Here is a 17,821-nt window from a genome sequence, read left to right on the forward strand (position 1 = left end):
CAGAGAAGCAAGAATATGAGAACGTTGTGGCCCGTACTCTTCCCTCCTCTCTCCATCCTGCCCCCCACCCCTTACACACCCATCACCTGATGTCTCTCCCTCCCCAAGGGTTAGAACACCAAAATGAAGGAAGGTGTGGCAAGGCACTTAAAAGGACCCCAGTGGGGAGAGGATGGCCAAGAAAAGAAGAGAAGCAAGAAGATACTGGAGGGGAAGCTTCTAGCTGGAAAGTAGGGAGAGAGAAGATTGAAGAAGCCTGAAGCCAGAGGATGGAAAGCCTGGAATGCCAGGCTAAATACGCCAGGGATACGTCCCCCCCTGGGAGGATGCTGAGAGAAGGGGAAAGAAGACTTTGCAAACTTGTGATTCTACAGCAAGGAAGAATAGATTTCAGGGAAGGACTCTGATAATTCTGCTTTGCACTTATTCACATCACTCAGCTGCAGAACCTCCTTGGTCTTCATAACCTTGGTACCTAAGAGATCCCTGAAGTCAGAAATTAGGTGATTTCAGTAAGGATGGAGGCTGGGGCCAGGGGACTGGAGCCCACTGTCAGCCACAAGTTGTAGAGCAAGTGAAGTTGCCTACTAAGTGATTAACAAAAACGTGGTGGCGGCAGTATGATATGACAGAAGGAATGTTGCTTGGACTGGGAGAACTGGGTTCAAATTCTGCCTCTATGACTTACTTGCACAGTTTCCTCATCTCTAAGATGAGGGGCTTGAATCAGGTAATTTCCTGAGGCCCTTTCAATTCAAAAAATCCTATCATCCCTCTCCATTTGGATCAGAATGTCTTGGACCATCTCGATTTTCTCGAGGGAAGTCAGAATGAGAATGACAGTTCCCCCAGACCGTACAGAATGAAGATCCTAAAACAGGGGCCAGAATCACTGAGGCTTCCTCGGCTATAAGGACAATAGATTGGTCCCATCTGCTCTCCCCCCCAGAGAGCAGTGTTCCCATTCCCTCCCACCCCATCCAGCCCTCTTCTTCATGTTCACCATCTGTGATCTGCACCCATCCGAAGCAAGCCCCACATCGATGACACATTTTCCATTTTCTTTGCAGCCAAGAAATTCACATTTTGCAGGAAGTGAAACTGAGACCCAGCTGAGGAACAACCCAATTTCTGAAGGTAGGTTGAGCCAGCCCGCTGGAATTTGAGGGTTGTCTGTGGAAGTTGGCAAGGCTCACCAACCTTCTGCCCAGAGATGCCCCTTAAAGAATTGTGAGCTGGGGACTCAGGAAGAGAGGAAAGAGGAAGGTTAGGAAGGGTGGAACTTCATCCTCTCTTTGGCCTCCCTTCCTCAGCCACCCTCCTTAGCTTCCTGGGCTGTCTCTCTGGCCTAAGCTAATTGGAGCTGCCAGCTGCCTCCCCAGGAGAATGCTTTACACTTAGCCTCTGCTCATCAACACAAGGCCCAACCATTCAGACAGTCCAAGCTTTGAGAAGGGGCCAGCCAACTCATGGAGTGAAGTGATTTTTTTCACAGCCCAGCCAAAGGCTTCAATTCTGAGACTTCTGTTGAACCTGCCCAAATGTTATCCTGAATCGCAGTCCTGAAGCAGCTGGCTAAATTAACTTTCTGTACACATGCCCCAGTCATAATGGACCAGTTTGTTTAACTGAAAAACCCCTCTGGGCAGAACTTGCTTAAAACCAACAAACAAGATTTCTTTTTCCAAGAGCCTTCCTTTTTCTCCCCCTTTTTGAAGCGTGCTCAATGTAGCCTGATTCTTTCTGTGAGGACCCTATCTGCTATCGCCCTTCTAGGACGAGGGGAGAAGGCTGCCCCCTTCACTGCCTCTTAGCAGACATCGGAGGAGCTCAGCCCTTCTGCTTATCTCTCCTTTTCTCCTCCCCTTCCCACTGCCTCATTAGGAGGCTCATTTACATGAAAACAGGCTATTCAGTTCCCCACCAGCTTGCCTCCTCTGCTCATGGGTTTCTTCTGAGGTCACCATCCCTGCTTTCGCAGGGAAAGCTGCAGAAACCTATCTCGGGCATGGCTAATGTTATTAGTGACCATGCCAGCCGAGATAAGGGTCATCCAGCCTGGGGCAGCAGGGTGAAAAAAAAAACAACTTCTGTAGGGGTCAGGAAGGAATTTTCCCCTAGTGGGAAGCCTTGCACAATTAGTCACTTGTGTACTTTGTTGTTTTTTTGACTGTCCTTTGAAATATGAGGCCTGGGCCACTGCTGGAAGCAGGATGTCTGGTCCAGGATGCTGGATAGAAGACACTAGATCGGATGGGCCAGTTCCTCAAGCTGGTGGAGCCAAGTGGGCACTGGAAAGCCAGGTGTGAGTCAGGGCTGCTCACACAACCAGATCTCAGTGAGTTTGGAATGGGAATTTTCCACAGGGGCAGGAGGAAAAGCCCCCATTGTCATGGTAGCAATAACCTGATTGGGGCTTGGAGTAACTGTCTCTACAAAGGCAAATTTCAGCGGGGATTTGTTTGATGGTTCCCCCCAGCGTGTTTTGGTACCTTTGGGGTGGGTGTTTGTTTTTTGGCTTGAAATCACCTTTCATTTGGAGTACGAGAGAGTGGAGGATGGGTGATGGAAACAACATGGAAAATAGAGGGGAGGAAAAGGAGACAGCCAGGTGGTGCAGTGGATAGAGTACCAACCCTGGAGTCGAGAGGTCCTGAGTTCAAATTTGACCTCAGGTACCTGACACTTACTGGCTGTGTGACCCTGGGCAAGTCACTTAACCCTCATCGCCTCAGTTGAAAAAAAGAAAATGGAAGGGGTAGGATATTTGTGCTCCTTCCAGGGACCCCATTTGGTAGCTTTACTCTATATCATTACTCAGCCCCTAGGCTAGAGCTACATGGGCCAAGACATGAGAAAAAGCACAGAGGCCTCTCTACTGGGAGTCTAGCCACAGGCAAAGTCATCATTCCTTCAGGTGGGCCAAAGCCACTTCCCAGGGACATCAGCACCTGAAGGAAATGGGTACATTGAGTGGCAAAATATGAGGGGTTTGGTACAGACATTTCTAAAGTCCCTTCCAGCTCTAAATCCTATGACTGCAAGACCACAAAACTCTCCTTATTTCAACTCCATGACTTGGAAATCACTCATGCTTTTGGTCTTTGAACTTTTTAAGCCTTCTTGAGACAGGCACTCAATGTTCTAGTACTTTTTTCTCACCCAAAGGGGAGGCCTGGGATGGTGTAAAGGGCACTGGACTTGGCCTTATACTAATGACAAAATCTCCCATTCGTATCATGCACAAGGCTTCCCTACTTCAATCCTATGAGACAGATAGCATGCAGGTGAATCACCCCATTTTACAGATGAGGAAACTCATCTGCAAAAAGACTTGAAACAGTTTGCTCCAGTTCACATTGGTAGGAGGTATTTAAACTGGAATATGAACCCAGGTCTGCTGCTGTATATTAATCATAGCATCGTGGACTTTTTAGAACTGGCAAGGGACTTTAGAGCAGTGATATCAAACCCAAATAGGAACATTCCCCACAGCCTCACATTGACTTAGAAAACCACAAATTAACATTACCTATGTTGTATTGTATTTCAAAATTTTATTTCCTTAAACATTTCCCAATTGCATTTTAATCTGGTTCTCTGGAGACCTTCAGTCAGAGTTTCACACTTCTGCCTGACACCCTCCTCAAATTCCACCTTGTCATTATAATCTACAGAGACTCAGGATGGACAATGACTCACACAAGGTCACCCGGCTAATTTACACGGGGCTGGCATTCAAAGCTAGATCTTATCGATCCAATTCATTTCCCTCGAAATATGCTATAATAATAGCTAGCATTTACATATCATTTTAAAGTTTGTAAAGCGCTTCACAGATATGATCTCGTTTGATCCCCACAATAGCAGAGATTTTACAGAGGAAAAACTGAGTCTGAGGGATTAGGAGGTTTGCCCAAGGTGATGTAGCTAGTAAATACCTGGATTCTAACTCGGGTCTTCCTGACTCTGGCGTCACCCAGCTGATGAGCTCTCCTACTTGCTAGCTAGGGAACTCATGGAGACCTGAAACAAAGAGAGGACATCCAAGTGTCTTTCAGCTAAGCATTTCAATCTGCTCTTCAGAATTAGAAGACTGGCTTTGTGACCATGAACAAGTCGCTTATCTCAAAACTCAATGAGTCAGATAACTCCTCTTTCTTTGGGTCTGATTTTCCTGCTCTGTAAAATCAGAGGGTCAAACCAGCTGCTCCCCAAGGTCCAAGGCTGACCTGCGTTCTAAGGTTCTTTCCAGTTCTAACGTTTTATTCCATAGCTTCTGAAGAACTATCTTAATACTCTTAATCATGCCTAGTTCTATGGGGGGAGGGGGGAGCCTAGAAGAATGTGCATTAATTAGACTGTGAACTCCCTGAGGGAAGGGACTGTTTTTGCCTTTCTTTATTCCCTCAGCACCAAGCATGGTGCCTGCACATAGTAAGTGCTTAATAAATGTTTGTTAGCTGACTGACTCTAAGACCCAGAAACAGAGATGGCTGGGGCCAAACCTCATTGGAGAGGGAGAAGAGACCTCTTTCTCTTCTACTTCTGTCAACACTGATATCACTGAGATAGTCTTGCAGCTGGTGACAGCAAGGCTTAGGGTCAGGAAGATCTGAGTTCAAATCCAACCTGAGACTTGTGATCCTGGGCAAGTCACCTAACTTTTGTCCGCTGATGACTATCTGAGGCAGTATTTGAATTGTCTTCTTGACTCCAGGTCTAACATGGTGCACTTTGCCACTTCTCAAGGACTCCCTTTGTTCCAGCAGGCTTCTACAGGAAGCCTTCTCCAGCCCCTCCTAATTCCAGTGCCTTGCCTCTGTTAATTATTTCCCGTTTATCCTGAAATGGCACTTTAAAGATTACTAAGTACTTTCCGAATATTATCTCATTCGATTCTCACAGCAACCCTGGGATAGAGGGGGCATGATTACTCTCATTTTACAGATAAGGAAACTGAGGCAGACAGAAATTAAATGGCTTGCCCAGGGTCACACAGCTGGTGTCTGAGGTCACATTTGAACTCGGGTCTTCCTGACTCTAGGCCTGTACAAAGCTATAGATTTGCTTGCATGTTATCTCCCCCATCAGATTCCATGGGGGTGGGACTATTTTTTTTTTGTCTCTTTTTGTATCCCTAGCACTTAACACAGTGCCTGGCATATAGCATACAGTAATCTATCGATTAAACAGCAAAGATGGAAACAGGGATGAGGCTACATAAGGAAGATGATAACAATAGATCCCTCCATTACCAGAGCGGCCAATGATCTCTTCAGAGAATCCTCGAATGTTAAAGCCAGAAGGGAGCTTAGACATGTTTCTCCTTCAGCCTCCCCATTTTATAGGTAAAGAAACTGAGGCACAGATGGGGAGTGACCTGCCCAAAGCCACTCTCCAAGTCAGTAGCATGACTGAAATTTGAACCCAGATCTTCCAACCAGCTCTCAGCTCTGGGCTCTTTTTCCCACACTACTCTGCACCTGTCTCCTTGTCCATGCACAGATGAGCTCATGCAGAGGACAGGGTGCCATTTTCCTGAGTCTTCTCACACATGCCCTTTGAGTTCTTCCTGGCGGCTAGGCCTCTGAGCCTGGGTCCCCAGTCCAGAGGCTGGGTAGCTATTTCCTCTGATCAGAGTAATAATGCAGCAGTCAAGACGGCCTTTGCGATGGGAGCGCGGAAGCGTTTCCCACCCGAGTGGTGAGAGAGACTGACCTAAAAAAAGGGCTTCTTTATGTGGCCTAATGAGTATGGCTGTGATAATGTAGCTGCCTTTGGCCTGGCTTATATTATTTTGGCAAAGAACCCTTTCCCATTTAAGCAGCGGTAAACAGGCCTTACAGTCGGGGCTTGAGTCAGCATAAATGACTCATTGTTGTCCAAGGGCAGGCCATGAATGCCAAAGAGCTGTGTGTGTTCATTTTGGCTGGAGAGACAGAGGCTGGTATCAGTCGGAGGCTCATTTCATTGAGCAGAGTTGTGAAGCCACAGAGGAATTCTAGAATGTCAGCCCAAACTGGCCCGCGGATTGGAGAGGCAGCCAGATAAATGGGCCAATCAAGCCACGGCTGCGCCCCGATGTTCAAACGCAGCCTGAGAGAAACGAGACACTGCCCGGGTCTCCTGAAGGGACCCTGCCCTGCGATTTCCCCAGTGTGCAGATAGAGCCAGAGCTGGAAGGCACTTGAAAGGTCACCTAGCTCAACCTCCTTATTTTGCAGAGATGGAAACTGAGGTCCAAAAACATGTGGCATGGGGCAGCTAGGTGGCACAGTGAGTAGAGCACCAGCCCTGGAGTCAGGAGGACCTGAGTTCAAATCCGACCTCAGACACTTGACACACTTACTAGCTGTGTGACCTTGGGCAAGTCACTTAACCCCAATTGTCCTGCCTTCCTCCCTCCAAAAAAAACTGAAATAAGAAAACAAAAACATGAGACAGCTAAGTGATAAAAGTAGAAAGAGCTCTGGGCCTGGAGTCAGGAAGACCTGAGTTCAAATTTGGCCTCAGACATTAATTTCTGCCTGCCTCAGTTTCCTTATCTGTAAAATGGGGATAATACCACCTACATCCTAGGGTTGTTGTGAGCATCAAATGAGATGATATTTGGAAAGTGCCATTTAAATGATAGCACTGAAAGTGCTTTAAGATAATAGGTAAGTGTGCATTCCGAATACAGGGGCAACCCAGTGGGGTAAAAGGGTATTCACTGTCCTAAGTCACCAGGCATGTGTTTGCATCTTAGTTCATTGACCCTGAGCAAGCAGCGGTAAGCTAAGTAGGAAGTAGTAAGCAAGCAATTGAATTTGGGCCCAATTTGATTAAGGCTCAGCTGCTGCAGGAGGCTGGGTAGTGCAATGGATAGAACCCCAGCCCCGGAGTCAGGAGATGCTGAGTACAAATCAGCCTCAGAAACTTACTAGCTGCTTATAAATATTCTTAGTTGTAACTTATTCCCCTGGGCTATAAAGGAAAGTTGGGACATTCTACCGATGTTGGGAATACCTGGAACAGGAAGGGTTTGAAGCCAGTTCTCAGAAGCCTGTGTGACAGGATATGGAGCGATTGTCGAGAGTGTATAAAGAATGAAAAATAAAAAAATGTCAAAAGACTGGCCTGCAGTGAACAGTGCAGTCTTAGTGACTGAGCTGATCTGGGATGGCTGGGGGTATAAGTCATTCTACATTTACCAGGCACTTCCTGTGGATTACAAAGTGATCCCTGCCTTCGAGGGGCTCACATTCTAATTGCGGAGGGGGGTGGGGAGGGAAACAACGTGAACATAACTATGTTCATACAAGAGGAAGGAAATCTCAGAGGGAGGACCTAGCTGGGAAGGAGGGCCTGGGAAAGGCCTCCTAGAGAAGATCAGATTTGAGCTGAGTCTTGACAGTAGCCAGGAGAGATGAGGAGGGAGAGCAGGCCAGGCATGGTGGACAGACAGTGCAAAGTCACGTATGGAATCAAGAGATGGGCTATTTCGTGCAAGAAGTGGCAATCACTGGATCACAGGGTACTTGGAGGAGAATAAAGCATAAGAAGGCTGGAAACTTGGGAGGGGGCAGGTTATAAAGGTCTTTGCTTGCCAAACAGTGCATTTTATATTTTATAATAATAATTAAATATCGAGTATTAATTACTTAATAATAAAGGTAATAGGGAGCCATTAGAGGTTATTGAGGGAGGGACGTGGTCAAACCTGAACTTTAGGAAGATCACTTTGGCAGATGAGCAGAGGATGGATAGGAGTATGGAGAGACTGAAGGCCAGGACACCACCCATAAGACCAATGTGACTGTATGGAGGCTGAGGGGAATGTGTGTCAATACATGTGACAGAGAGAGATTCATTTTATATCTGTTTTTCCATGTACATCTCATCTCCTCAGATACAACATAAGGTCCTTGAAGACTGAGACAGTTTCATTTTTGTCCTTGTATTTCCTGATGCCTAGTACAGTGCCTGGCACATAGTAGGCACTTAATAAATGCTCATTGATTAATTGATTGGCCTTATCCCCTGGCAATTTGAGGCATCTCATTTGTGAGGTCAGATTGTCTCCACCCCATCCATCCATCCCTTCCCCCCTCCATCCATCTATCCACCCATCCATCCATCCAAGAAATATTCTTTAAGAATTTGTTGGTTATAGGGCCCTATATGCTTAGGGCTACAGAAAACACAGGGTTTACTTAGAACAAAGCCCCTGCCTTTATGGAGCTTCCAGTCTATCTAGGAAGATAAGACAGAAATACCAATAATCCTAATACAGAATGGCTCATGAGAACTGTGACCTCAAATGCCGTGTGGGGGAGCTATTAAACAAAGAGCTAGAGACCAACACAATCAGTAGCCACAGACTTAGAGTTTGCGTACTTAGAACAAATACAGTCCGTCAGTCAATGGCTCCAGATCTCCAGCCAATGGCTTCAAGTAATGGCTCTAGAAATCAAAACATCTGCACACAGTGGTAGTTCTCATGTGCTGTACAAGCACAATGGAGGTGTGAAGGAAATGGGGTTTTCTTTTTCATGATGGCTTTGATTTGGGCTCTGGTTCCCATTGGAGCCAGAGGGTTTCTGTCCAAGGCAGTGTTTCTCCAGCCCAACCCATCGATCACACTGCCCGAGATCCTTCCCCCTCCCCCTCAACTGCCTCCGCACACAGGTGTCAACATTTGGCCAAATGTTGGTATTAAGATATTATTGCTCTCTCACTTGAGCTGGTTTTGAAGGGAGGGATAATGAGCCACGGGCTGGGTTTTCAGGGGAAATGGCTTTGTCTAGAGGATGGCCACTCACATGAAAGGGGTTGAAAGTAGGTAGTAGGCAGGGCTCTCTCCTCCAGGCTGCCACAAGGAGTCCTGAAGCTTGAAAGGCCGACATGGCTCAGTCATAGGGTGATTTAAGGTTTCCAGACCCCTTTCCTCATAATACAAAAGGCAGTCTTGGCATAGTGGCTATAGGGCGGGCCCCAGAGCCCCAAAGACCTGAATTCAAGTCGGACTTCAGTCACATACTAGCCATTGTGTCCCTGGGCAAGCCATGAGGCCTCTCCATGCACCAGGAACTCAGAGTGCTGACCCTCATTTGTAGAGGAAGTTCCCTCCTTCATGAGCTCCCTCTGCCAATGAAATCATAGATCCAGGCCTCATCCTTTTCTCATGGCAACTCCAGAGGGTAGATTGTGCAACTGTTATCATGCCCTTTTTTCAGAGGAGCCAATGGAGATTTGGAATGCATGACCTCAGATCATAAGATTTAGACATGCCAGGGGCCACAGAGATCATCACATCCAACTCTTTCATTTTATAGATGAGAGAACTGAGTGTCAGAGAGAGAAGATGATAGCTTGAGGTCACAAGTGGCAAAACTGGGGTTTGAGCCCAGGTCATGTGAATATAGATCTAATGCTCTTTCTACTCTACCAGAGGTCACACAGCTAGCAGGAGGATTGAATGCTCAAGATAAGAAGTTTCCGATTGTCCCCAGAGCTGTTTCAAGCCCAGGCAGTCCCTGAAAAGCTTGAGAGTATTCAGTCTCAGGAGATCAACCAAGGAATCACAAGATTAATGTTATATAACCAACTTATTGGATCAAGGCTCTGCTAATTCACTAAGGAATAGTTACAGGAGGGGAGAGGGAGTTGTCAAGTCTTTGGTTCATTTCCTCACCTATAAAATGGTAAGGATCAGAGGACAATGGAACTATATGAAGCCCATCAAACTGTACCTTTATAGAATGCTCCCCAGGATTAAATGGTATTGCCTTGCACCTACCACCTGTGAGGATGGGCTGTGCCAATAATGTTCTCCCCATTTTATAGATGAGAAAACTGAGTCTCAGAGAAGCTCTGACTTGCCCCCATTTCACCCAGCTAGGAGCCTGGAACTGAAATCTAGGTCTTCTGTCTCCAAGTCTAGTGTTCCTTCCAAAACACCAGGTCATCTCTCTCCAATTATCTCCAAGCTCTAATGTTCTGGACCTCTAACCACCACAATTACATAAGGAAACTAGAAGCATAGGTCTCAAGGGGGAATTGGTATCAGCTCCCACAGCCTTAATGAGACCCATGTTTCCAAAGGGCAGTGCTCACACTTTCCTCGGTGGTAAGTTTAGAAGTGACGACGATAACGCTAGGGATCTATAGTCTTTGAAGGTTAACGGAGCATCTTCTGAACAGTGACTCTAAGAGGCAGATGTTCAAACCATGACTATGCCCATTTTATAGATTCTGGGCTCACAGACTTAGAGCTGGTAGAGACCTTCGAGTTCATTTAATCCAACCCCTTCAGTTGGCAGAAGAGGAAAAATGGTGCCTAGAAAAGTTAAGTGACTAGCCCAAGGTAACACAAGCAGTGTGTAGCAGACAAAATTTGAACTCAGGTCCTCTGGCTCCAAATCCAGAATGTTTCCACTATACCATCCATCCACATTGATAGAAGCAAATTGACTGGCTCATATCATGCAAGTGGTGTCTGGACTTGAACCCAGTTCTTATAACTCTAAGTCCAGTGCTCTTTCCCCTACTCCATCCACACTGTGTCTCCTGTGGTTGATGTGGGCAAGAAGGGTGAAGAGATGAGAAGGAGAAATGGTGGGAGCCCTCTGGTAGCTGCAGAGAGGATAGCAACAGAATGTGATGACCTTAAAGATTGTTTACACCTGCATTCCCCAAAGAATGTCCCACAAGATGTGAATTAGAGTTCCATAACAAAATGCCAATAATTATAATACTTTCCTTTAAAAATATTAAATATGAAATTCTCTGTCAGAAGTACTTATTATATGCAGCCCTTTTAGTATGAAAATAGACATGGTTTACTCTTTCTTCCCTTTAAATGATCTGGGAGGTATTATTTGCTCCTGAATTCGCCAGAGCATCATTTATGGGTCCTGCCAGTAACTTTCAAGATGACAAGTAGATGACCAGATTAGTTTGAGAAACACTGATCTAGCCTAGCTTCCAATCTTTTTTTAATTTATTCATAGCTGTAGTTTTTATACCATTTCACTTCTCAATACTACCATCCCTTTCCTCTTGTCCAGAGATCCATTCTCTGTTCAATCAGTCATATTTTTAGTCATGTCTGACTCTTTGTGACCCTATTTGGGGTTTTCTTGGCAAGGATAATGGAAAGGTTTGCCATTTCCTCCTCCTTTGACAGATGAGGAAAGTAAGGCAAACAGCTACTAAGTGTCTGAGGCTGAATTTGAACTCAGAAAGATGAGTCTTCCTGATTCCAACCCTAGTGCTCTAACCACTGCAGCGCCACCTAGCTACCTATCCTCTATAACAAAGGTTTTAAAAGAGAGAGAGAGAGGGAAAAAAAAAGCAATTCAGGGAAACTAACCAACATTTTCAATGAAGTCTGACAGTATAAAAAATATTCCATACCTATAGTCTCCCATCTCTGAAAAGAAGGAGGGGACGTTCGTTCTTATATCTCTGAGTAACACTCAATCTTTATAATTAAAGCTTCCATTTGTTGTAGTCTTCTTCCCATTTCTATTATGGTCATTATGTATATATTGGCTTCCTGCTTTGACTTACTTCACTCTGCATCAGTTCATGCAAGTCTTCCCATGCCTCCCTGTATTCACATATATCAAATGAGATAACTTATATAAAGCACTTCATAACCCATACAGTACTTTATAAATGCTACCTATTATTCTAATTCATAAATAACTCATTACTTTTTTTACAACACAATCTTATTCTGTTATATTCACATGCAGCAATTTGGTTAGCTACTCTGCCTTCAATGGCCTGACCCCATACCTTAGAGAGTGCTGATATGAGTCAGAAGACATGAGCCTTGAGTCTTGGCTCCACCCGTTAACTAGCTGTGTAAACTGTAGTCCCCTCCCGCATAAAATGAAAATAGCCATTCTTGCACCATGCACCTCACTCGGCTGTTTGGAGGACAGCATTTTGTAAAGCATAATATGCTCGAGAAAAGAGTTATTACAGTTCTTGTGCTCCAACGAAGCAGTGTGTAGAAAAGTGTTTTGTAAACGCGAAAGGCCCATCTGGTCGATGTAAGGAGAGTAAGATTGAAATCTGTCAGGGACCTTAGACATTATCTAGTTCAAGCTCCTCGTTTTACAGGTAGAGAAACTGAAGCCCAGAGAGAAGAAGCACATGTGCATGATTGCTCGGGATGTAAAGAAGTGGTAGACAGGATTTGAGCCCTGGTCTTCTGATTCCAAACCCATTGGCCTTTCCTGTACAAAAGATGATGGTGATTAGTTGTTAGGGGACATCTGAAGCATGGAGAGCTACTCGTAAGGGGAGGCATGGGGGGAAGAGCACTGCTGGAGGTCTGTAAATGGAAGAGGAAGGTACAGGAGGAAGGGTCTAGAGAGCTGAAGTTTAAGACTTCCCCATCCGTGGCTGCTAAAGGCCTGCCCTTTGATGGAACAGGAAGCTGGGCTCTTCCCCCACTCTGACACCACCACCAAAAGGATGAAGAGGCTGCTGCAGGGCATTGGGCTCAAGCAGCTTCTGAAACCCACAACAGCCCCACTCCTTCATAGCCGCGTGCTGCGTAGAGGAAGAAGCCCCTCTACTGGTCAGCAAGTGGAATAAAAAGGAAACTGGGAGGCAAACAGAGCCCTTGGAATGGGAAAGCTGGGAGAAAGCTTCAATGGGCAGCCCCTTGCTTTCCCTGTACTTGATGGTACAGACTATGCCAGGACAACTGGCTGGAGCCCTGCAGCACAATGGCCCTTTGTCCATGGCAGGCCAGAGGAGGCCTAGGCTGTTAAAGCCAGAAGAGAGTTTAGAGAAGATTTGCCCTCATTTGGCAGGTGAGAACAACAAGACTAGGCAAGGGGAAGTAATTGGTTCAAGGTCAGACATCTGGAGCTAGGAACAATGTGGCCCCTTCCACTAGGCTAGTCAGCCACCAGTGCTCAATCATTAATTCATTCATTCAATAAGCATTTATTAAGTACCTGAATGACAGGTACTGAGTATAGGTACTGATGCTAGGTACTGGGGTTACAAAGACAAAAATGCAATGTTTCCTGCCCTTGAGGAACTTGCGGTCAATTAAAGAAGCTTATATTTGCTTGCACGCATGTATGTATGTATGTACATCTGTATGTGTGTGTCTCTAGGTGCAGATGGTAGAATTTGACTATAGCATTATTAGGCCTATAGATCTCTCTCTAAAAAGGCTCTTAACCTGTTTTGTATCTTGTATCGCTTGGGCACTCTATGAGCCCCCTCTCGGAATAATGATTTCAATGCATAGCATTACAAAGGAAATCAATTATATTAAAATACAATTATCAAAATATTTAAAAACACATTCATAGGCTCCCAAAATCTGTTTTCTCATACCTTGGGGGTTCATGGACTCCAGATTAAGAAGCCCTGCCCTGTCACTTTGGAGTGGAATGTTTTCTCTACTCTTTTTCATTGGACATTTGAAAGATCCTGCAGCCAGAGCCATAACTAGGAATTCTTGCACCTAGAATAAATTAATTGGGGATGGGCCAGTGGTCTAAATTAGGAGTCACCAAAGTTATTGATCAATTGACCCTCTGAGTGAAATATTTTTTATTTCAGCCTCAAAAAGGCTGAAATGCACTAGTGAACTCACTGATTTGCAAGTTTCCACCAATGATATAGTTTGTGACCCTTCCATGCCTGCCCATCCTCTAAGACTTTTGTCCATGTCCTCTCCACCCCCATAAATACATCATAAGGAATCTATCCAATAAGCTGAGGCCTTCCTTATTTTCTCCTAATAGCAAGGTGGTTTCAGTGGAGCACTCCACTCAGACTCCACCAGCCTTTCTTTTCTTCCTATTGCCTTGATTTATCATTACTCTTTTTCCTCTTCAGAGTTCCTCATTGGTTATATTGGTTATATAGGTTATATAGGCTAACCTCATGTGATGGATATGAGTAAGCTGCAACTCTCAATAGGAGGGAAGGAAGGAAGGAAAGAAGGGAGGAAGGAAGGAATGGAGGAAAAGAGGGAGAAAGGGAGGGAGGAAGGAAAGAAAGAAAGGAGGAAGAGAGGGAAGAAGAAAGGAAGGAAGGGAGGGAGGAAGGGAGGCAGAAAGGGAGGAAGGAAGGAAGGAAGGAAGGAAGGAAGGAAGGAAGGAAGGAAGGAAAGAAGGAAGGAAGGAAGGAATGGAGAAAAAGAGGGAGAAAGGGAGGGAGGAAGGAAAGAAAGAAAGGAGGAAGAGAGGGAAGAAGAAAGGAAGGAAGGGAGGGAGGAAGGGAGGCAGAAAGGGAGGAAGGAAGGAAGGAAGGAAGGAAGGAAGGAAGGAAGGAAGGAAGGAATGGAGAAAAAGAGGGAGAAAGAGAAAGGGAGGGAGGAAGAAAGAAAGAAAAGAGGAAGAGAGGGAAGAAGAAAGGAAGGAAGGGAGGGAGGAAGGGAGGCAGAAAGGGAGGAAGGAAGGAAAGTAGGAAGGAAAGAAGGAAGGGAAGAAGGAAGGAAGGAAGGAAGGAAGGAAGGAAGGAAGGAAGGAAGGAAGGAAAGAAGGAAGGAAGGAAAGAAGGAAGGAAGGAAGGAAGGAAGGAAGGGAAAGAGGGAGGAGAAATGAAATACGAAAGGAAGGGAAGAAGGAAGGAAACATTTATTAAGGACCTACTATATGCCAAGCACTATGCTGAGCACTTTATAAGTATTATCTCACTTGATCCTCACAGCATCCCTGGGAGGTAGATGCTATTATTATCATTCCTATTTTACAGATGGGAAAAATATGGCAGAGGTTAAATGACTTGTCTAAGGTCACATAGCCAGGACCTATCTGAGGCTAGATTTGAATTCATGTCTTCCCAACTCTAGGCCCACTACACCACCTAGCTCTTTGCAATAGCTTGGCTCAAGAAACTATAATCTGTAAACCCATTCATTTCCATACTTTTTAATACCTTTGTTGTTTCTTCTCAACTGAGCTGGAACTAAGACTTGGCAAGATAAGAAGCCACTTTGTGTGCAGCGCATAGCTGGGCCCTTTATGGTATTAAGTTTTATAAATGTAAATACACCAGTAGGTAGTAATGATTGCATGAAAAAACTATATTAGAAAACTTAAAAGGGCAGTTGATAGTCAATTCCATACTCCCCTCCTCTTCAACAAAACAGGACCATCTCAATCGACACCACCCCTCCCTCCCCTAAAAACTGATGGACTAGGAAATTTTAAGCAGTTTCTTGAGGTGGAAAAAAATCTTAACAATAAGAAACACTTGGTCAATTTAACTGAACAAGAAGGAGTGGGACTCAGCAGTGAACAAAATGCATCTAAGAAATGGGCTGAAGTAGAGTGAGATCCCACCAGGAATGCTGGAAGCTGAAACAGGCACAATCATCTCCCTGATGGTGTCACTGCCTGCCTCCCAAGCTTCTCACTCTGTTCTTCAAGGTCCAATCCAAGCGCTACTATTGACCTTAGGAGAGTCACCCCTATGACCCTGGGGTTCCTCGTCTGGAAAAGAAGGGAGTAGTACTAACTACCTCTGAGTTTCCCTCTATTATCAGTCTATCCTACGATGCAGCAGGAAAGTCTGTGAACTTGGGGCAGGTGGGGGGGAGGAATTCAATATTTTGATAACAACATTGCAATATAACAGGTTCTACATGTCTATATATGTATGCTTATATATGCACATATGTATATCTATGTATAACATATGCGTGCCTATATGTACATGTGTATGTGTATATACATACACACATTGTACATACGCACATATACACACATACATATATATGCCTATATATATGGAAGTCTGCATTTGTAATCCTAGGTATCTTCTTTGATGCGCTTAGAAACAGGATTCTGAGAAAGGGTCCCTAGACCACCCCCCCCCAGACTGTGGCCAAAGGGGACCAGGATGTAAAGAAGGTTAAGAATCCCTGATCTAGAACTTCCTTCATGAAACCTTTACCCCAGCTACAAGAGATCCTTCCTTCTAACTCAGTTCCACTCAACAAACAGTTATCAAATGTAAAAGTGAGACACCCCCTTTCCTCAGGGACCTTTCATTCCACTTGCTAAAAATAAATATCTACATGTCATGGACAGTGGGATTCTCTAGTAATGATTCCCTCCCTCAATCTTCCATCTGCTCAATATTTCCTCCCCTTGGTATTCTCAGGATTTAGCAAAGTATATTAACTCATAGTAGATACCTGATACACATTTGTTGAGTCAACATACACACACACACACACACACACACACACACACACACACCACATCATACCATACCATACCACCATGTTTGAAAGACATAAAAGAAAATAAATAAAAATAACTCTTTTTTTAAAAAGTACCAGAGAAAATACTCTTTGAAAAAAAAATGTATTTTTAAATACCTGCATTAAGTTGCACAACTTTTAAGAAGTGAGGTTGAAAAGGATACAGACGAGAAACCTGAAGTGGACAGAGATGAAGTGACTTGGTCATTTAGTGGACATCTGTTGGGCCTTGAAGGGGGTGGGGTGGGGCGGTGATGATGGCTTGCTGGATCCACTACCCAGTCATGGGATAGTGATGTCCAGCATGGCCCAAGTCACCTCCCCTCCTTTGCACCCTGCACTCTGCTACTGCCCTCACTAGCCTTGCCTACTATTGGGGGCTGAGTCCTACTCTTCTTGCCCCAGGGCCAAGTGGGCAACCTACAGTCTTGGCCCAGGCTCGGTGGGAGCAGCGGCCTCAGAAGCAGCCATGGCTTCTCTCTTATTTTAAATTTGTGTGTGTGTGTGTGTGTGTGTGTGTATTGTGGTGTGTGTGTGTATTGTGGTGTGTGTGGTATGTGTGTGCTATGTGTAAGTGTGTGTGTGTGTGGTGTGTGTGTGCATGTGGTATGTGTGTGTATTGTGGTGTGTGTGGTATGTGTGTGGTATGTGTGTATGTGTGTGTGTGGTATGTGTGTGTGCATGTGGTATGTGTGTGTGTGTATTGTGGTGTGTGTGGTATGTGTGTGCTATGTGTGTATGTGTGTGTGTGTGTGGTATGTGTGTGTGCATGTGGTATGTGTGTGTGTATTGTGGTGTGTGTGGTATGTGTGTGCTATGTGTGTATGTGTATGTGTGTGTGGTATTTGTATGTGTGTGTGGTGTGTATATGTGTGTATACGTGTGTGTGGTATTTCTGTGTGTGTGTTCTGGTGCAATAGAGGAAATACTGGGAGTTCTCACTAAGTGCTTCTAGCCAGGAGTGGAAGTAGAGAAAAAAATGTTGGGTTGTTGTGGTGAGGGTTGGTTACGTTCTATCTTTCCACCCTCTGATTGGCACACCTCTATGGACAGTCTCACCTCAGAAGTTACGAGCACTTGATTTTGGAAACCATTGGTCTACAGTGGAAGTGAACTTGAGAAAAGGAGAGGTGGCTGTTGAGTGAAAGGTCTAAGGAAGGTCTGAAAGTGGCATTGGGCATCAAAGGATGCTCCTGATCCTTGGAAGGAAGGAAGGGAGGGAGGAAGGGAGAAAAAGAGGGAGGAAGGAAAGAAAGAAAAAGAATGAAAGGAAGGAAGGAAGGAAGAAGGAAAGAGAAAAAAGAAAGAAGGAAGGAAGGAAGGAAAGAAAGAAAGGAAGGAAGGAAGGAAGAAAGGAAGAAGGAAAGAAAGGAAAGAAAGAAAAAAAAGAAGGAAGGAAGGAAAGAAAGAAAGAAGGAAAGAAAGGAAGGAAGGAAGAAGGAAAGAAAGGGAGGAGAGAGAGAGAGAGAGAGAGAGAGAGAGAGAGAGAGAGAGAGAGAGAATTCTTCTAAGATGAAGGGAGTTTGTTAACAATGGACAAGGGTTCTAGAGAGCATAGTGAAAAGGGTGGAGGAGGGA

The sequence above is a fragment of the Trichosurus vulpecula genome, chromosome 3 (assembly GCF_011100635.1).
Source record: "Trichosurus vulpecula isolate mTriVul1 chromosome 3, mTriVul1.pri, whole genome shotgun sequence".
Classification (NCBI taxonomy): Eukaryota; Metazoa; Chordata; class Mammalia; order Diprotodontia; family Phalangeridae; genus Trichosurus; species Trichosurus vulpecula.